Genomic DNA, 22,150 nt, shown 5'->3' on the forward strand with positions numbered 1-22,150 from the left:
GCACAACAAAAAAAAAAAGGGAGGGGGGGGAGGTGGGAGAGCAAACAGTAAATAAAAACATTGAATAAGTCACTGATGGAGAAATTTGAGACAAATGGACTAAATCCAGATCATTCACTTGACAACCATTATTCTGATTGGGTTATATTTAGCATTTTATGTTAGACTTCCTCTGGATTTAAACTATAAGTACGGTCTTGTGTCTTTGGATGACCCTTCTGCTTGTAAAATAAGTGCAAATACTGGTTCTAAATTCATAAAACATTCCCTTTTTAATATCTAAAAATTACATATTACAAGGGTAAGAGCAATTTTTGCAGAGCCTGCTTAAGAAAAACGACCACATATCCCTTTCTTACATACAATCCGCAGCTTCTTCGGTCACCTTTAATGGGATAGTATAACATGATGTAGTGCAGGTCAATACTATAAACAATAAATCTTTCTAAGTATGTAGCCTAAAAGTAAGTAAAACAGATGAGCAATTTCCGAGCAAGTGTCTATATCTTTCCTGGTCAGTTATAGAGAGAGAATAATAAGCAGGTTGATACAAGGTCTTCTGCAGCCCCAATGTAATTAATTCACTCACTATGCTGATGTGTATAGTTCTATAGAGCTCTCAAGAGGGCATTTAGTAAACCACAGACGTAAAATACAATACAAGAAGTACATATTCAGACTGATAAGCCTGTAAGCACTTGATTTGAAATAAAAGGCACAATGTTTAGTTTCAGATGAAAATTATTGAACAAAGGTGAACAATGTGCTTTTTTTCTTTAATCAAGTAAATGGGTAACTATCATATTATGAACATATTGACATTTATTAATAAATATCAATGAGTATTTCTTCTATTGATTTCAGTAAATGTTTCCGTATTATTAAATGGATTAGATGAGCAGAACATGGTTTCAGAAATATGGGGGGTACGTCATCCCCAATTTATTCTCCAATGCTCTCCATGATAACACATCAGTGGCTGACACAGTATAGTGCTTTGAGTGGTCTGCCTGAGATTAGTTTGAGTTACACTCGCAGGCAGCAGTGGATATAAGCATTTGCTGTCATTTTAATTCAGACATTTATGGAATTATGGAAAAATCAAACAACAAAGGTACATTTCCACAGGGTTTTTCATTAAACTGTTAATAAATTTCAAAGAGAAACCCCAAATATACTTTGGGCATCAACACAATTTCAGTACATTTGATGCATTTTGGCCTTATGTCCATGCAGTTGCCTTCTCCATCTTCAAATCTATTTAGCTGTGCTTAAAAACGTTCTGCGAATGATTTGAGTTGTGATCTGTGTGACATTACTCCACACAGCCAATCAATGGTTTCCTGTTATCTGCCCCTATCCCTTAGCACGGCTGTAATATACTATACAGATAATAAGATGACAGCGATTGCTTGTGGAGTGCCGACAATGACAATGACTGAGCTACATAAAGTACTTTTTGAAAAACGTTTTGAGAAAAGGGGTGGGGGGGTACATGACCAAGGTGGAAGGGCTATGCTGCAGAGAGCAATTAAACTTTTTATGTTATTTTTAAGCATAACTACAAAGAAATCGACCAAATGCTATTAAGATGTGTTGATACCCGTAGTATCCCTTTAAATCCAAATTTAACTTTTCAAAAAAATTCAGAAAATTATATTTTTTCAAGGCTGGTTGTTTTGGCACAAAATGTGAAAGTCATTTCCTCACAATTCACAGAGTAGTGAAAACCCTAGTAACGCGTACTCTGAGATCTGGAGCTGATCTTTAGCTCCAGAAAAGTGTGAGTGCAATATTTTTCTTTGTATTTTGCCTCTGTTTTTATAGACATACTACACTATATTAGTATTCCTGTCCCATTTAGTTTTCTCTTTTAGATTGGCTCCATTGGATTCAACACAAGGATTTTATTTGTAAAGCGCTGCTTCCCTACTTTCTTTGTTCTATTTGTATCAACGCCCAGAAAGAAGAGACTCTAGTTTGGGAAGGTTCAGCTGCTATACATATAAGGAACAAGCGCCAGAAATATAATTTGCTGCTATATCCATAAAAATACATTTACATAATCTGCAAGTATTGGAGAAATCAGCCATCACTGATTGAAGGATAGTGGAAGGGTTAACCAAAAAAAAAATGCTGATTGTAACTTTCAGCATACAATTTGTTGTTTTATAACTTTTATGTGTTTTGGCAGTAATAGAATGTAACAGGCTGGCTTTAAGGCATATATTAAATGAACCAAGTGTATGCAAATAAATTGGTTTTATGCATTTGTGATTCAAGCTTTACAAGATATATTATGCTATTACGCATTTTAATAAAAAAAAGAAAATAAAGTTTCGAGGGAACCATCTTTAGTTTGCCTGAAATTGTCAATATATTTGTTTGAAAAAGGTTTGTATTATTGCGATGCAAAAAAGGAATTGTTTGTTTTAAAAAAATCAGAAACCAAATAATCTGGGAGAAGAATACTATTCGATCAGCTTGAAATATGGAGAGCAAAGTGTTGTGGTTTTGTAGAGCAATTTGGGATTCTCCAGGGCTAATGAGGCTGAAAATAGAATGCTCCGGAGCAAGACTAACTTCAACAAACTTTTCCAGAAGATTTAAGCACCTACACTTGGAAAACAATTATACACAACTGGGTTTCTGCCACACATTCAGGAATTTTAAAAAAATATAATTAAAACAAAGGGACCAAAATATTTGCATTGTTCATAAAATAATAAAAATAAAAGCAGGTCTGTCGGTGAGCATACATATTCAAGCTTTTATTATGCTTGACAGTTTATTCTTAAATTACTGGGGAGTAGAATAGTTTTTTCTCAAACATCTGCATTACGAGAAAATTAAACACATACATATTGATGGCAGAAGAGTAGCTAAATGTGCTCTAGAACCCAACACACAACAAAAAGAATTCACTAAACAGGGACTCATTTAACATTAAAAAGGGATTTTGACAAATTTAGGCCAACACATGCACAACGATCATAATACCTTGAGTTGGAGATTTTTTTTTTTTCAATGCCGCCATTTTGCCTTAAATTTTTTTAGATGTGTTTTTAAATTTATCGTTGACTGTTAAGTACATAAACAAAGTTATTTTTGCTTGGAAATAACATATACCTTCTTGTTCGCATGTAATTTAAAAATGTAATAAAAATAACTGTAAATTAAAATAATTGAATGCTTCTGTGTTTCCACTGTTGTCAAACAAAGCACACGAACACTCATCTTCTGCCGGGGGGAACTGTCATCTTTTAACATAAAAACCTTTGAAGAGTTCTTTGACACTTCATGTTTTTGAAAATAAAAATACGCATTTTGACAACTTATCTGATTTTTCCCCCCCACATGCACTATAACTAAAGCCGACAATAATAATGCTAATTTTATTGGACAATTAAATGTGTGGCAAATGAAAGAGTTGTAACCAAAGGGGAACCATCAGAAATCAGGAAAGTTCCCATTGGATCAGAAACAGTTTTCAGATATTAAACAGAAGGTAGTGGGAATACTTTTATTCTTGGGGATAAACATGGACTTGCACTTATTTGTAAGTCCAAAGAGTGTCTGTGATGATGGATGCTGGTGCTTACAGGGCTGTGTATGGCACCAATCACTGCAGGTATACTCTTTGGACTTTCAAACGTTCTTGATCTAATCTTGAAAATATCAGTTTTTCTTTATCAACAGCCTTCTATGCTTCATATCATGCCGCTTGAACTCTTTCCCCAGCCATACTTGGTAACTGGAGAAGCATTTCAGAAACTGTTAAGTAACATTTGATACAGTAGGCTGCTATAAAACAAAGAAAACTCATTTTAGTTCTCAACAATTATTGTGATTGTGTTTATAAGATATTTCCTTTGATGCTCTTACTGTAATTTTAGAAGAGAAAAATAAAAAACCCATATTATCCAGGAATAGATCATGACCCAGTGCTTACATCCTGGATTTTAATTAAAGACAACATATCCACATTGTTACATTAAATAACAGGGTACACAAACAAATTCCTTGATCTTGCATACTTGGTCTTCAAAATGATACTCTTTTCATTAGAGCCAGAGACGCCCATTACAGTAAACAGAGTAGGTCAGCCAATATAATTTGGGAAGAATGAAATGTACAGTTAGTTCAAAGATTTGATCTGCAGATGAGGATGTTGCCATGTTAGCCTGGTTAGTTTAAAAAAAGCAGCCCTGTAAAAATATCTATCCTATCTTCCATCACGTCATCAGAGCAGGCACGTATTACATATAACTAAAAAAACAGATCAAATTAAAATTTAAGAACACAGCTCAATATTTCTGTATAACCTAAAAGTGCTAGTTTTGGTGCCCATCCTCTTGGCTATCTGCCTCTTCCTCCAGCCCCGGCTTCAATGTTAAAGTTTCAATGCCACCTTAGGCATTGGTGGCAAGCTGAGAGTGGGAGCTGACCCTCTCAGCTTATCACTGCCTCCAAGAGGAAAGCTTTTAAAAGGTACATATGTACATTGTACAGGCAAAAATGAAGAGCACCTACTAATATACCATGATATCAGAAACCACCATCATTGAGTGTCGATGAACACACTTTGTGCGTTAGCTGAGTGGTGACTTTTATAAAACATTAATTAAAGAAATGCTGAGTGTTGTGTGACTTATATGACCACAGACGTTGGTAACACTAAATGGATGTTTTATTCTGAGTTACGGCAATAATAGATTTGAGTGTTGTACTAAGCAAGCCACTTTGCATCTCATTACCCCCAAATACTTGACAGTGATATGAGCACTGCTTGCCAAGTGATTAGGGAAGGTGTACATAAGGATTTTCAGGCAATTTGAAAGAAACATATGTCATCTTATACTCTTATGATTATTGGCCCAAGGAAATACCGCACTCAATTAATCCCTGTCACATAGTCTAAAATGATTTTAGCAAGGTTGTATAGAGAACTAAAGCGTAATAATTCCTGGGTGCGATAGAAGGATCAGCCTAAAAGTTGCAATATAATATTTTATTTCATGGTACTTCCATGGACTTACGGTAGTCTCATCCTAGCACCAGCAGTTGGAATATAATATTATTTTGCAATATACATATATAATAACAGCACTGGGAAAAAAAAAAAAGTTGTTCATACGTGAGAATCCTAAATTCTGGAAAAATAAAAAATCTATGTGTTAAGCTGTCATTTACACATATTTTATATATTAAATAAATGCAGAATCTGGCGCTGCTCTTCCTGGTACATTTTAACTGACACAGTGTGGGACAAATAGTCCTCACAGTGGAACCCTGCAGAAAAAAATGAAAAATCCAAATTAGACTGGCAATCTTCAGATTCCTTTCAAGATCTCCACCGCTGAGTCAAAGAGCAGCCCCAGCGGCTAGGCTTCTGTCACAGGAGAAAACGTATAACCTTTTGTACAACTTTTTTCTGTTTATCACCAAAGCGAAAAAACGCAGCCAAAGCTGAAATCAATAATACCACCAAGCAGTTCTCAAAAAGGGCATTATTTCTTGAAAGCAAATCCACAGCTGTCTGTCTTTCTGGCTGACTATCTGTCTTTATAAAGTTAATGGTTCATAATAGCATATCGTATCAATGTATACGCCTGTAAACCTTTGTTTCCACCTGTAAATCTCTATTACAACGACGTCTGCATTAATTAATGGCTGGGAACTCTAGGGAAGTTAACTGGGAGTCACAAACATGTTGTTATGGTTGCAATTATATGGATCCAGTGTGCAAAATCAGTGAAAGACATTTTAAGAGTCGCTTCGTTTATGTTCTAATAAAAAAGGATGCTGACGCTTTGTTAACACTTTCCAACCAGTAGGGCAACAAGGTGCAAGGTTAAACTTATTTCACATTGTAAAACATATTGTGTATACTTTATAAAAGTATGTAAAAAGTTAAAAACCAAGAAACCTTTTATGCATGGGAGTGGGTACAAAATCAGAGCAGAATGACTCCTTTGTTTAGGTACCCAAACAATGTCAATAGGTCCCCAGTGATTGCTACAGACACATCATATTCCTCACCCTGCTTCAACTGCTCTCAAAAACATGTTTTCTGTAGAGCAAAGGCTGTCCCAAGTGGAGCCCCTCTGACACCGGGAAGGGTCTACTTAAGGTGTCTTTAAAATTAATTTTGATATTAATTATACTACACTTAAAGAACTGGCTGCAGTTAATTTAAAAAAATTAAAATAGGTTGCTATGCTAGTAAAATGAATGTAACAGATTTCCATAGAAATACCAAATTAACTACCTTCACAATTATACCACATGTAAAATGTCACCCAAATGTAATTTTTTTTTTAAAGAGTAACAGAGTGAAGAAGACAGTAAAAAGATATCAGAATTTACTTAAAAAGAAAATAACCATTTAAACTTTACTCAGCATACCAGTAAAACAAAGATACAAAATATTTTTTTGCTATAGTATTAACCAGCTGTATATAGAGATATTCATTCAGTTTTGTCTTCAAAAGTATACAGAGGTAACCCACAGTCAAATAAGCCAGCACCAAGAGATCTGAAATGGGAGCACAATTTGACACTGCATTAGTGTACATGAGCACAGAGGGAACACCCCTGGCACACACCTGTGTTACATGGTTGCATACTAATCTAGGTTGAAGACCTTTTGCGCTGCTATAAGCAAAACGCCTTCGTAACAATCTTAATGGGTGACCTCTTGCCTGTTATATATTCATGCTAATGACCAGCCGTTTGTAGTGTCCCTGTGTATATTTGTACAGTGATTTCATATCGTCTGAGACGTTTTTTCTCTAAAGACAACCAATTCTGTTTTTCTAGCTATTCTTCCTATTTAATGTTTTCCATCCCTCCATCCCACTTATTATATTTGTAGCTTATCTATGCACTTTTTCTAGTTCTGCAATATCTTTCCTTAAAACTACTACCCAAAATTGCACAAAACATATTCAAGGTGGAGTCTTACCATTGAGTTATAAAGAGGCAAAATAATATTTTGATCAGATGAATCCATATATCTTTTTTTTATACATTGCAGCACCCTACAAGCCTTTGCAATGGCATATCGTCATTGTACACTGTCGTCTAGTTTGCTATCTATAATTGTTCCCAAGTCCATCTCATTTAATGTTATCCCTAAGTCAACTCCATGCACTATAAATGTAAACTTGCTTTTGCATTTATATGTACTGAATCTCATCTACCACTTGACGGAACAGTCCCCTTTCCCTCCTCCCCCCAATTTGACCAAATCCCTCTATAGAGAAGTTATATAGAGTTCAGACTGTATTAACTTACCTAGTTTTATCTCATCTGCAAACACTAACACATAACTTTCATTGCCCACTTCAAGATAAATTATAAACAGAATAAAGAGAAGTGGACACAGGACCACTGAGGAACTCCATTTGAAATTGGAAGAATTTGAAAAATGTCATACACAAGTGACAGTACTGTTTAAATAAAGCCAAAAAAGATTTTTGAGTATTATTTATTAAATTATGTTTTTATTATGAGAACTGAGATAAGTATCAGATCACATTTTATGTCAAACTTCCTGAACTTTCTTGCACTATTGTAACATGGCAAATTGTATTATTTGCTAGTATTACATGCTTATGCATAGTTATTGACTTATACAAAAATTGCCCTTTGATACATAGCATCACAAATAGCATGCATTGACAAAATCCTAATCAAAAGTGTCAGGCAAGAATTATTTGCCATCAAGGAAAATAGCAAGATGAAAACTCTACTGGGATATAAAATGGACACCACAAACTGTAGGAACAGGGTACTTAACCAGAGGGTGACCACCATGGGTGCAGGAATTGGGGGATGAATCCCCTTCCCCCAGAAAATCTGGTATATCTATTAATATCTTATGTTTCACTTTTTAAGAAACATAAGAAAATCAAAACATAGTAAAAGAGTTAGCTATACCATTCTACTAAAACACTCTCTGGTAAGAATATAGAATGTTGCCTGTAGAAAACTGCATGGGGTTGGGATTATGAGAAATCACCTCCAACAGACATTCCTTGGTGTCTATGATGCTGATAGTGTCCACCATATAAGCCTGTTTATTATTTATGATACATTTCCATTAAGCAATATGACATTTCCCAAATAAATGTTCCTAATTAATAAAAAAAAAAAAGATAAACAGAGGACAAATGACATTTACTCTGTGTGCTTATAATTTACCAATGTAATATACGGCTTGTGGACTTATGTCTAGCACTGATAGGTTGTAAACAATCTCTCAGCTGCAGGTTTTAAGGAAGCATTAGTATCTCTTTGCTATCATTGTGTTCTAAGCTCATTCGGCTGGAGTGCCATTGCCAGTCTGTTTTGTTATCAGTAAGCACGCTATTTAAGCGAGTTTTCAAGCCGTACAGACACTGTTCACTAAGGTAGATTTAGTATGCAGGTATAAGAGTAGAGGTGCCCCATTTTTTTTCTGCCAATGGCTACATATAGTCTTAATCTGGCTCCTATTTTAGATAAGTAATAAGTAAATTTTATTTCATGAAATAATGCATCCAGAAAAAAATGCTATTTAGAAGCAGTATTCTGTACAGAAAAACAAAAAAACAACATTATTTTAGCAAGAAACCTGCTAATATCATGGTTGTTTTTTTTTTTTTTTTAACCCTGGATAACACAAAATGGCTTCCAACTACTGAGATTAGCATACTTGGATCTACATTTTATCCCTACGTTATAAATAATGTTTCTGAGCTTAAAACAAACAAAATACGGTACATGGGAAGGTTTATAACAAGCATCTTGTGACTAGCAAATCCATGCAATCAGGAAGCATTTTAACTAGTTTCCATCTTAGATAACAAACAACTCTGTATTTTGCTAAACACTCAAATGAACGATGAAAACATAAAAAAAAAAAAAAAAAAATATGACAATATACAAAATGTGCCATGTGGTAAGCTAAGTAAATAACTAGCAGCTGCATCAATAATGAGGAAATGACATGAAGGTGGAGGATGTTTAATTACATCCATTCTGGCAAATTATGCCTTCTTTGGAGTGGCACACATCAGTTGGAGAGCTTTCTGTTGTGCGTTTGTCATTTAACACTGTACATTCCTTAGTGCCATTTAAGTGCCTCTATTTAAATACACGCCACAGTTGGAAGTTTTATACTTAAAACACATCTTGCTCATAAAGCTTAATGTATTGAAAAATCAATGTACTGTTAATAAGCTTAAAAAAAAACTCTGCAGTGTAGTTGGGAATTAAAAAACTCACTTGTGTTCTGAAAATCAGCTTTCCTTTTAAGATTTTAGATATTTAAAGTGTGGACTGAAGTAAAAATAACATATGTGAATGACAGTAACACGGTTATTACCCAGTGACATTTTCATAAAAATGCGTTACTGAACATATGAAATCATGCGCACCAGCCAACTAAACAGGCCACTGAGAATTAGATTCAACATAATATACAAACATACATTTCCATTTGCACGTAATAAGACAGCTGTGGTCACAATGAAACTAAATGTAGTTTATAGGAATAATTACGTATTTAATTTCTGCTCTTATCCAAATGTATAAATCTTTAATAAACTCTTTTATGCTCTCAGCTTTTAGAGTCTGACAAACAGACGGAGATCAGATCCTGATACAATTTTCTCCTAAAAATCAACACACAAGGGCAGAAAGGCATTAGTGATATTGCAGTTGGCAGCAATAAAACCTAATATAGGTCCAACCAAGTTGCTTCCCTCTTTTTTAGCCCGTCAAAATTCCAGGAGGAAAGTCAATGAGCCCGCCGCCTTCATTAGCAAACTAAGGACTCTAATTTAATTAGAGCCAATCATCTGTATTGGCAATTAATTGGTAAACCTGATAAACCATTTATCATACTAATTAAATTAAATGAATGAATGAATTAATTAATTACATAACACAATTAAAAACTTTTCGGAAGCTGATTATTATCGGATCAAAGTGGCAAAAAAAAAACTGTCTATGATTATCAACTGTTGGCCAATAGAATTAAATTGAGACCATTGTCAAAAAATAGGTGCTGTAAGCTGTCACTATTAACTACAGATGGTATTTAGTATCAACTGCTACTTACTGACACTACTACAATAGCATCTGCTTGCAAAGAGTCCAACCTGTCACACATTAGCCACTTGCTAGGCAACTACAGAAACACATGCTGTGTAAGTTGTCACCATAACAACAACTCGCCGGTAAAAAGGGTCACTCTGAGCAAAACTATTATACCTTGTGATTGCCCTTAGTATGAGATTGTGACTGTGTGCACAATAAATAATCTCAGATTTTGTGCTATGCCAGATAAATCTAGATAGCTTTTAAGGTTTTCTTTTGCTATGGGAAGTGTTTTAATTTACTTTGTTTCTTTTTTCTATACTTTAAACCCCTTCTGACATTCAGGATGTTCCATGCAGCCCTCCACAGAGTGGGCTTTATCAATGTTAGAACGGCATGGAATGTTCGGCAGTATTGATGTGAGCAGAGTTAAATCCAAGCTTACTTCAGGTAATCCTAGACATCAATCAATACTTGGGGCTCCCCCTGTCAGCTAGAACCACTTTTACTGGCCCCAGACTGACTGATGAGCAGTACGAAGCGCGGAAAGTCAGTACTGCATAAAACATAGACATAGAATGTGGCAGCAGATAAGAACCATTCGGAAAATCTAGTCTGCCCAATTTTCAAAATACTTTTAATTAGTCCCTGGCTTTATTTTAAATCTAGGGTAGCCTTATGCCTATCCTACACATGCTAAAACTCCCCCACTTCAGCTGTTCCATGCATCCACTACCCTCTCTGTAAAGTAACACTTCCTGAAATTATTTTTAAACCTTTGCCCCTCTAAGTTAAAACTATGTCCTCTTGTTGTGGTATTCTTCTGAAGATATGGTCTCCAGTACTGCGTACAGTCCTGCAAGTAAGGTCTCACCAGTGTTGAGCACTTCCCTCTTTCTACTGCTAATGCCTCTCTCTATACAACCAAGCATTCTGATAGCATTTCCTGATGCTCAATTACATTGTCTTCCTACCTGTAAGTCATCTGAAATAATCACCCCTAAATCCCTTTCCTCTGATGTTGAGGTTAGTAGGCTATCAAATATTCTATACTCTGCCCTTGGGTTTTTACGTCCAAGATGCATTATCTTGCACTTATCCACATTAAATGTCAGTTGCCACCCTGTTGCAAATTTTAGTATCATCAGCAAAAAGACATACATTATCATCAAAAACTTCTGCAATATCACTAATAAAAATATTATAGAGAATGGGTCCAAGTACAGATCCCTGAGGTACTCCACTGGTAACTAGACCTTGCTTCTAGTTACCAGTGACTACAACCCTCTTTTGCCTGTCATTCAGCAGCTGCCTAACCTATTTAACAATATTGGAATCCAAACGTAAATATTGCAGTTTATTGATGAGCCTTCTATGAGGAAAGGCTCTATGTCAAAAGCCTTATTGAAATCTAGGTAAGCAATGTCTACTGCACCACCCTGATCTATTATTTTAGTAACCCAATCAAAACAATCAATAAGATCAGTTTGGCATGATCTCCCTGAAGTAAACCCATGTTGTCTCTGATCTTGAAATCCATGTGATTTTAGATGTTCAACAATCCTATCCTTTAACATGGCTTACATTGCTTTCTCCACTACAGAAGTAAGGCTTACTGGCCTATAGTTGCCCGACTCGTCCCTATTACCTTTCTTGTGAATGGGTACATTTGCAAATTTACAATCTTCTGGGACTACTCATGTTAACAATGGTTGGTTAAATAAATCCGCAAATGGTTTGCCTTTATTTTCATCTGTAAATACTGAACAAAATATTCATAGAGGCAGTCATCTAAACCTTTATCCTCTTCTACATACCTTCCTTCTTTTGTTTTTAATCTAACTAATCCTTGCTTTACTTTCATTTTCTCATGTATGTATCTAAAAAATGTTTTATTACTGACTGTACTGTGCTATTCCCTCTTCTGTGTGTGCTTTGGAGGCTCTTATAACTTGCTTTGTCTCTTTCTGCCCAATCTTATAGATCTGTCTGTCTTCCTCAGTCTGGGTTCGAATATAATTACTAAATGTTAACTTTTAGTGTTTTACTATTTTGGCTACATCTGTGGAGTACCACAGTGGGTTCTTAATTTTTTGGCTCTTTCTGACAAGCCTAATGGAATTTTATGTTGTTTTCAGTAGTGCAACTTTTAAATAATCCCATTTCTCCTAGACTCCATTTAAATTGCTCCAGTATGTTAAGGACTCCTTTACGTATTTTCTAATTTTAGAAAAGTCTGTTTTTCTAAAATCTAAAACTTTTACTTTTGTTTTTGTGTGGTGTGACTCTGTGTGATGTCACTTTTCTTATATTAAACCACACTGACTGGATCACTGGATCCTAAACTTTCACCTACAGTAATACCTGATACAAAATCTCCATTTGTTAACACTAAATCTAGTATGGCCTCCTTACGAGTTGGTTCCTCAATGACTTGTTTTAGAGATAATCCAATGCATATTGCCAAGCCAAGTGTTATTGGTGCTGGGCTTTGCCAGCTGCCCAGCTCAATCTCAGTGTAATCGATTAGGAAAGCATGTTTTATTCATTATTACAAAAAAAAAAATAGCACCCTGCTGTTTTAACTAGGAAACCCATTTGCTGATATTAGTATTCATATTGGCAGAGATATTATTTAATATTATGGGTAGCCGTATGGTTCTGGTAGGGTAAATTTAGGGGTAGAGTTAGAGTTAGGTTTAGGGTAGTGTAAGCTGTAGGGTTAGTGTTAGGGTAAGGTAAGGGTTAATGCTGTTTTAGGGCTAGGAATAGTGTAGGGTTAAGGGTAAGGTTAGGGTAGGTATATGGTTATTGTGAGTGTAAGCGTAAGGTAAAGTGTATGGTTGGTATATTGTTAGGAGATGTTGGGATTGGATTACCGTTAATTACCAAAACTGTATTTAGATCCTAGATATAAAAATCAGGACTGATATGTGAATTACGTGTCTGTTAGTCCACCCATTGTACAGGGCTAAGGAATTTGCTGGCGCTATACAAATAATAAAATAATAATAAAATAATAATATATATAGGGGCACTTGGAGCACTTTCATTTTCATCAATGCTAATCTAGGTGCCATCACAGAATCCACCATTTATGGACAAAAACCCTAAGGCATCACGCCAGCTTATTACCAGAGATGGAAATCTACCCTCCCTAAAAATATCTGATGTAACCTTGCATGTCATCTCGTAAAGGTCTCTTTACTTCTTTACTAATCACTTATTAACAAAAGAGTAATTCATGAGTAAACCGATAATACATCCGATTATTTAATGCATTGGTAGTTTATACAAATTATCAAATCCCATAAAATTTTATGGAGCCTTTTACAGGCTTGTAAAATGTCCTTACCTAGGATATCTTACATTGTTCTTGACTTAAATTGTTAAACTGGAAAGTTAATATTTCATATAGTACATGCATTATTTCAATCTGTAGAAATCCATTTCAGAAAACCTAACAAATATACAGCCTTTTCATTAAATGAAGCTATGATCCCATCCTTGTTTGTTCATCATTTATCAACATAGACTGCTATGCCATAAGCATAGAACTGTGTGTCTAGAATTTAATTTAAAGGATAGGAGAGGGGAACTTTCTTGCTCTTTGCCATAGCAACAAAAGTGTGTTAACATCTAAAACAATATTACAGAGTTACATAGGCTGAAAAAATACATGTATCCATGAACTTCAGCCTGTACTGCTGTTGGTAAAAAAAATATAAAAAACCCACAGTTTGAAGCACTCTTCAATTTTGTAACAAACTAGGAAAAAGTTCATTCTTAACCCCAGAATAGTAGGATCTAGAAGATGTTATGCCACATATTGCAGGGTTGACTCAGCCCTTCATCCTTCCGAGGTAGATAAAATGATTATCTTTAAATTGGGTAATAGTAACAACCCCTGGATGTTGGACTAAGGTAACATCCCCAGGATGTACTTGAAAACCTGAGTTATCTGAATGTACCTTTCCTGGTTAAATACTTTGTTATTATTATTATTATTATGATTATTATTATTATTATTATTATTATTAAATATTACATTTTTGAATATTATGTTTTTGCAAGAATGCCTCAAGTCACTGTTTAAAAATATGTACAGACTCCGATAAAACAACTCTTACAGGCAGACAATTCTTCATCTTTATTATTCTTAGTGTAAATAATCCTTTTATTTGCCTTAGACTAAATCTTTTTTCTTCCAATCTAACTGGTTGACCTAATGTCTTATGTATAGTTTTACTAATGAATAGATTTTCAGATAATGGTTTGTATTGGCCCCGAATATATTATTATAATGTTATCACATTCCCTCTAAATCAATGGTTTTCTAAATGCAGCTTTTTTTTGTCCTGAAAACAAATGTCCCTTTTTTTGAATACATTTGCAATAGCCTTAGCATCTTCTCATTTGTTGGATTTAGGGAGTAAGCTACTACCATACCTAGTAGTATGTCATCTACAAACACTGACACATGACTTTCACTGCCTATTCAAGAGTACTATTATATGTGTGTATACATACAAACACACCTCTGCATTCCAATGACAACAGTGCATAGAAATACACCTCTACATGTACACACACATACTCAATGCAAAAACATGATTACATTCAAACATACAAACACTGCTCAAAAATACAACCCTGCAAGGTTGGACAAATGAAAATCCCAAGCTGACATAGCATCATGGGGTTTGTAGAACAGATGGGATCTACTTTTTGGCCACTCCTGTGCTAGAGGGTGACCAAAATAATTTCTTGCACCAGGGCCCTCTGTACAAAAGGTCTAAGTATTACCTAAATGGTAATACCATCTCTAATTTCATTGAACCTATACCTTCTTGTTTTTTTTTTAGAATTTATGTAACTAAACTTTTTTGGGGGTTGGCCTTGCTCTCTTTGCTCTCACGCTTTAATTTTTTAGATTAGTTAATCTAATCACTTTTTACAGGCATTATTGGCTTCCTTGTATTTTATATAGGATGCCTTTGAGTTATCTGATTTGAATGCTTAAATATTCTTTTCTTATTTTTTTGGCTTACCTTCCTACTAAGCCACATTGTTTTCAGTTTCTTTCTTTCATATTCATTACCCAGTGGTATATACTAAGAAATGTACCTTTCTAATATTTGTTTGAAGATGTTCCATTTATCCTTCATGCTTTTTTCATGAAATAATTTATGCCAGCCCATGAATTGCAAAGCTGCCTTGAAGTTGGTCTTTTTAAAATGATATGTTTTAGCATATCCCATGCGTATTTACTTTTTTCAGTTTTTTCAAAGGACACCATATTGTGATCATTATTTCCCAAATGCTCCCTTACTTAAATGTTCGACAAAAGATCAACATTGTTCATTATAACCAAATCCAGACACGCATCCTTTATAGTTCGTGCCTCTACCAATTGTGACATGAAGGTGTCATTTAACAGGTTCAAAAACCTGATTCCCCTTGCTGAACTGCTACTCCCTCTATCCCAATTTATGCCCAGGTAATTATGATCTGTTACCAACATATGCAGCTTTCTCAGTTTGTTCTAAAAGCTTTTCTTACTCATCATTATCAGTATCACGTGGTTTTACAGTCAATTTTTGATTTGCCCTTTCATGCCCCAAGCAGATATCTGCCTATAAGGATATCTTCCGTCTTTCCTATTTTGTTGTGTGCTTCCTAAGCAATGTATAACCATCTTAGGCTAAAAGCATCCTTTGCAAATAAAATACATCTTGAGTAAGATACCCATCCCTTCTGTTTGTAGAAGATCCAGCATGTCTCTCACTTGCTTGAGAGACATGTGTCATGCAAGTTCAACCTCTTCTAGCATTCTATTTCACAGGTTTCTATGAGGAAGCCTGAGCAAAGGCCATTTGTGTGAAAGAAAACATGAATTAATGTTGTGTTTTTTTAATTAAGGTTAAACAGAGTTTCTGCTTGCTAATTTCACCATAAACAAAAATATTAAGACTACAGGGACAGGGCAAGCATGACCTAGAAGTCAAAAGGGACTAAGTGGGTAATATGGGCGTAACCCAAACAAATCAGTCAAGAGAATAACTAAAACAGTTTTTTAAGAGTAGAACCCAAATGTTAAAAACACCTTGGGTATCAACTATCAAAAACACATGAGGTTACCCACACAAAGAGTTAACAACTCAGCATAAATGGTAAAATTACAAGTACTTAAATCATTATTAGGTAAATCGTAAATTAAGGGTTAATAAGTATAGGGATGTATATAAAAAATACCCCTTTCTGTCTCATTAGAGATATCTTTGCCAGAAGCTCAAGGAAGCAGGCTGAAGGGTCAGTGTTAGGACCCGCTTAGGGGGGTCTGCCTTGACGTTGGCAGGCGGGCATTCCCTCCAATGGCCATTGGAGCAACTAAATGACCTCCATTTGTCTAAATATACATAGGGATTAAGGAGAAAGCGCAGGTAACGTTTTTCTTTTCTTTGGTTTTTACAGTATAGAACCTAAGTTGGTGTTATATTAGAGTAATACCCCAACTGGGACCAAAACATGTCATTTCCCTATTAAGATACCACAACACTGTATTTAGAACTATCCTCCCCACACTGAAGGGATATCTAAGTTCCCAGTCTGCCCCAGTCTCTAAGTATAACACTATAAAGTGAGAAAAAACAGCACTGACTCCCTATGCTTACCCCACAACTAGCTAGCTGCTTCAAATCAGCTCTAAGATACAAAAAAGCTGGCTACATAGAAGACCCTTTAAAAACAAATAGCCTTACGGCAGCGTCTTGCTCGACGCTTGTTTCGGTGCTATATTGCGCCTTTATCAAGTGCATTTTGACAGGGGAATTTAAATGGTATAAATCCACTCCCCAAATGCTGTCATGTGGACAATCAGGTGCCGCGACATCAGGGAGGCGGTGAAAACCGAATACCGGTGACGTATTGCGGCCAATCTCATGCCATGACATCAGGGTGGGCAGAGAAAGCCCAAAGGGGAGGGAGTTGGAACGGCAGGCACTGAAACACCTCTATAATAAAACCATATTAACCCCTTAAGGCTTAGAAGCACGGATGTGCATGCTTCACATTAAATACAGATATGGAGCTCCAAAGCTTTTTTTTAGGAGAACATCATAATATTATAGTGTAAAGTACATTATAGTATGATATAAGATCCTGAGTAATGCTGTAAGTTCATAGACCAATAAGGGTACAGTATGGTAAGTACATATTTTAAAGTAGACTTGGCAATATATTTCCCAGATGCAAAATATTTAAGGAGGGAGTAAATTAGTTAGATAATATGTGCCTCAAATATCAAATGGTACAATTTTTACACATCCCCCTGTTTTTCTACAGATTACAATGCATGCCCTGTCTTATAGATGATTATGATAATAAAAAGACACAGGGCAGAACTATCCTTATAGTAAGGTTAATACATATTTGATAGATAGTTGTGATGAAACCACCCTGTGTATTCCGGACTTTTTTTGGTTCAGTAGTTGAAACTACCAAACACCGACTACCCCCTGGCTCATTAACTGCAAAGAGAACTGTGTATTGAGTGCTCTCCCTGTGTGGACACCTTTCGTATAGTCGAACGCCACGTGCAAGAGAAAATGGTGGCCATTTTGTTCGCACGAAAGGAGGCAGCAGGACTTGGTCGTCGAGTGTCTGGAACTAAAATCGTACACTCGACTTCCCGAACACCGGCCAAACTTTACGAATGCCTGCTTCCTTTTCCCCAACAGCAAGGAGAGCGCTGTTGGGTAGCTTTGTTCCCACGAACTAGGGGAACAGATGCTGCTATGAGCCAGGGGGTACTGTTTGTGTATTTGTTCGGTTTCAAGACTTTCCGAAATAGACCGACTGCAAAACCTAAACTCATGGAACTTTTTCTGGGCAGGAGCCTCGTGTACGGTCGGTCAAATTAAGACATCCATAGAACTCCAGAACTCCTGAACTGATATGGGTGATTTTTTTGATATTTTGGTCACCCAGATCAGGGCTATCAGGGGATACAACATTTATGGGGATTTTATGTGTTTTGGGGTACTTTTTAAGTTTTATGGAAAATGTGTTTTTTTTCTGCCTGGAGGTAATTGCATTATTACAGTATCTGACTCAATTATCTCCCAGGCAGAAAGGATGGATTGTATGATGTATAGGGGAGTGTCATACTTTGTAACCATGTTGTAATTGGTTGTTAACTTTGTGTTGGAGTCCCCCACAAGGTCCATTTGGGAGTGCTCCTTGCATTGCGACTTGCATGAAAGCCAGTTGGCACCATTAAACTTCCATCCTGTTATACCCTTCATCTAGTCTAGGCTAATGTTTGGGTAACTGTCTACTTGCTGGGGAGAAACTACTTGGATTCTGCATTTGTCTGGAACCGTTCAAATCTATACCCAAACTGCGAGCTATAATCACTTAGGCTTCAGCAGTTCAGGAGGAAATAGGCGAACGGGTATCTACTATACCAGCGTTCGTTACCATAGTTATCCTGCCTTGTGATTTACAGTGCCCAGAGATCTTATACCCAAAAATTCTTTCATTTTTTATTTTTTAATCAATGCTTTAACAGTTGATAAATTAATCACATTTGTGCTATGTACACATCAAAATAATGCAAATTCCAGGGAGAATTTTTAATGAGAGAATTTTTAAAGAAAGGGGGAGAAGGAAAATCCTTCATTAAGGCCTCTTGGACTCAGTGTTTTCAATCTGTATATCCAAAAGCACTCTCGTTGCCTTAGAACTGTATCATAATCACCCTGTTGGCACTCCTTTACACCAATTCCAAACCACAAAAGCGTAAACCTTTCGAGTCGCCTCCATGACATTCCCTAAGGTGTCTCGAGATGGGATTGTCTGCTAAGTTTTTTGGAGACCTAATATGTTTCTGAATCCATTGTTTAAATGGGCGAAACCTCTTCCCAACATATTTAAGATTACATTGGCAGGTGAACAGGTATACTATACCCGCCGTGTTGTAGTTGAAAAAAGATGTTATTTTAAACTCCTCTTTTCCTTCACTATCCTTCACATTTTTAGAATCCCTCTTGATGTATTTACATACAACACACCTTCCACATCCGAAGGTACCAGTTAGAGGGTTATGAAGCTATGTTGTGAAGGAAGGCTGTCTCTCTTGTAGGCGACTTGGGGAAAAAAGGTCTCAAGGTTTTTACCCCTATGTGCTGTAATAGTCACGTTAGGGGCAAGTACCTCTTTTAAATGTTCATCACATTTCGCCATAAGATGCTGAATTAAGCCTTTCTGCAGCTAATGTTATAATTTTTCACATTTGGAATTATACATAATATACATTATAAAGATACCTACAGAGTGCTTAAATTCCGTGGCATTCGTCAATTCTCATTGGCATGGCTAGTGTGTTTTGAAACGTCTGTATTTTCTTTACATGTGAAGTCTACCACCTACTGGCATGATGTGGTAGAGCAATACATTGCTGTTGTTTCTATAATAAACATGAAAAACAATGCTTTCTAGTTCCATGAATGGAAAAATACATAGATATATTAAAATTAAATCACAGTTATTCACATAATGGTAAAAGAAGGAAGCTGGGAAATCTGTACCATAAAGTCTAATTCCAGGAGCTCCCCACTGGGCCCCAGGCATGTCAAGCTAAGAACAGGGAGGATGAGTGGACCTCTTTGTTTATTATATATTAAAATGTGTGTGTGTGTGTGTGTGTGTGTGTGTGTGTGTGTGTGTGTGTGTGTGTGTGTGTGAATGTCTGTTTGTGTGTGTGAATGTCTGTTTGTGTGTGTATAAATGTTTGTGTCTGTGTGTGTAGATAAATGTGTGCATATGGATCTGTGTGTGTATATATGAGTTGGTGTTTGTGTCCATGTATGTTTGTGTATGTGTCTGTATGTATATCACAGTCTCTGTATATGTGTCCATGTGTGTGTATATAAATGTATGTGTGTGTATATGAATGTAAGTATGTGTGAATATGAATGTAAGTATGGATAAGGTTGTGTATGTGAATGTCAGTATATGTGTGTGGAAGGGAGGGAGACACACACGTTTTTTTTTTACATTTCTTGGGGGATTGCCAAAATACATTTCAACCCCCGGGTGCCATGTAACCTAGAAACATAGAAACATAGAAACATAGAATGTGACGGCAGATAAGAACCATTCGGCCCATCTAGTCTGCCCAGTTTTCTAAATACTTTCATTAGTCCCTGGCCTTATCTTATAGTTAGGATAGCCTTATGCCTATCCCACGCATGCTTAAACTCCTTTACTGTGTTAACCTCTACCACTTCAGCTGGAAGGCTATTCCATGCATCCACTACCCTCTCAGTAAAGTAATACTTCCTGATATTATTTTTAAACCTTTGTCCCTCTAATTTAAGACTATGCCCTCTTGTTGTGGTAGTTTTTCTTCTTTTAAATATAGTCTCCTCCTTTACTGTGTTGATTCCCTTTATGTATTTGAATGTTTCTATCATATCCCCCCTGTCTCGTCTTTCCTCCATGCTATACATGTTAAGATCCTTTAACCTTTCCTGGTAAGTTTTATCCTGCAATCCATGAACCAGTTTAGTAGCCCTTCTTTGAACTCTCTCTAAGGTATCAATATCCTTCTGAAGATAGGGTCTCCAGTACTGTGTACAGTACTCCAAGTGAGGTCTCACCAGTGTTCTGTACAATGGCATGAGCACTTCCCTCTTTCTACTGCTAATACCTCTCCCTATACAACCAAGCATTCTGCTAGCATTTCCTGCTGCTCTATTACATTGTCTGCCTACCTTTAAGTCATCAGAAATAATCACCCCTAAATCCCTTTCCTCAGATGTTGAGGTTAGGACTCTATCAAATATTCTGTACTCTGCCCTTGGGTTTTTACGTCCAAGATGCATTATCTTGCACTTATCCACATTAAATGTCAGTTGCCACAACTCTGACCATTTTTCTAGTTTACCTAAATCATTAGCCATTTGGCTTATCCCTCCTGGAACATCAACCCTGTTACATATCTTAGTATCATCCGCAAAAAGACACACCTTACCATCAAGACCTTCTGCAATATCACTAATAAAAATATTAAAGAGAATGGGTCCAAGTACAGATCCCTGAGGTACCCCACTGGTGACAAGCCCAAGCTTCGAATATACTCCATTGACTACAACCCTCTGTTGCCTGTCACTCAGCCACTGCCTTACCCATTCAACAATATTGGAATCCAAACTCAAAGATTGTAGTTTGTTGATAAGCCTTCTATGTGCAACAGTGTCAAAAGCCTTACTGAAATCGAGGTAAGCAATGTCTACTGCACCACCCTGATCTATAATTTTAGTTACCCAATCAAAAAAATCAATAAGATTAGTTTGGCATGATCTCCCTGAAGTAAACCCATGTTGTCTCTGATCTTGAAATCCATGTGTTTTTAGATGTTCAACAATCCTATCCTTTAACATGGTTTCCATCACTTTCCCCACTACTGAAGTTAGGCTTACTGGCCTATAGTTGCCCGACTCCTCCCTATTACCTTTCTTGTGAATGGGCACAACATTCGCTAACTTCCAATCTTCTGGGACTACTCCTGTTATCAATGATTGGTTAAATAAATCTGTTAATGGTTTTGCTAGTACACCACTAAGCTCTTTTAATAGCTTTGGGTGTATTCCATCAGGTCCCATTGACTTATTTGTCTTTACTTTTGACAGTTGAAATAGAACCTCTTCCTCTGTAAACTCACGTGTAATAAATGACTCATTTATCCTTTTTCTTAACTGAGGTCCCTTTCCTTCATTTTCATCTGTAAATACCGAACAAAAATATTCATTGAGGCAGTCAGCTAGACCTTTATCCTCATCTACATACCTTCCTTCTTTTGTTTTTAATCTAACTAATCCTTGTTTTACTTTTCTTTTCTCATTTATGTATCTAAAAAAGGTTTTGTCCCCCTTTTTTACTGACTGTGCTATTTTCTCTTCTGTGTGTGATTTGGAAGCTCTTATAACTTGCTTAGCCTCTTTCTGCCTAATCTTATAGGTCATTCTGTCTTCCTCACTCTGGGTTTTTTTATAAT

General features: G+C 36.2%; 1 protein-coding gene across 5 annotated transcripts in view; it reads right to left on the reverse strand.

The window, feature by feature from the left end:
• APBA2 (amyloid beta precursor protein binding family A member 2) overlaps nucleotides 1-22,150 on the reverse strand; it is a 431,382-nt gene that overhangs the window by 16,599 nt on the left and 392,633 nt on the right. The gene's annotated exons all lie outside the window — the stretch shown is intronic.

This window comes from Pelobates fuscus, chromosome 3 (genome assembly GCF_036172605.1).
Source record: "Pelobates fuscus isolate aPelFus1 chromosome 3, aPelFus1.pri, whole genome shotgun sequence".
Taxonomy (NCBI): domain Eukaryota; kingdom Metazoa; phylum Chordata; class Amphibia; order Anura; family Pelobatidae; genus Pelobates; species Pelobates fuscus.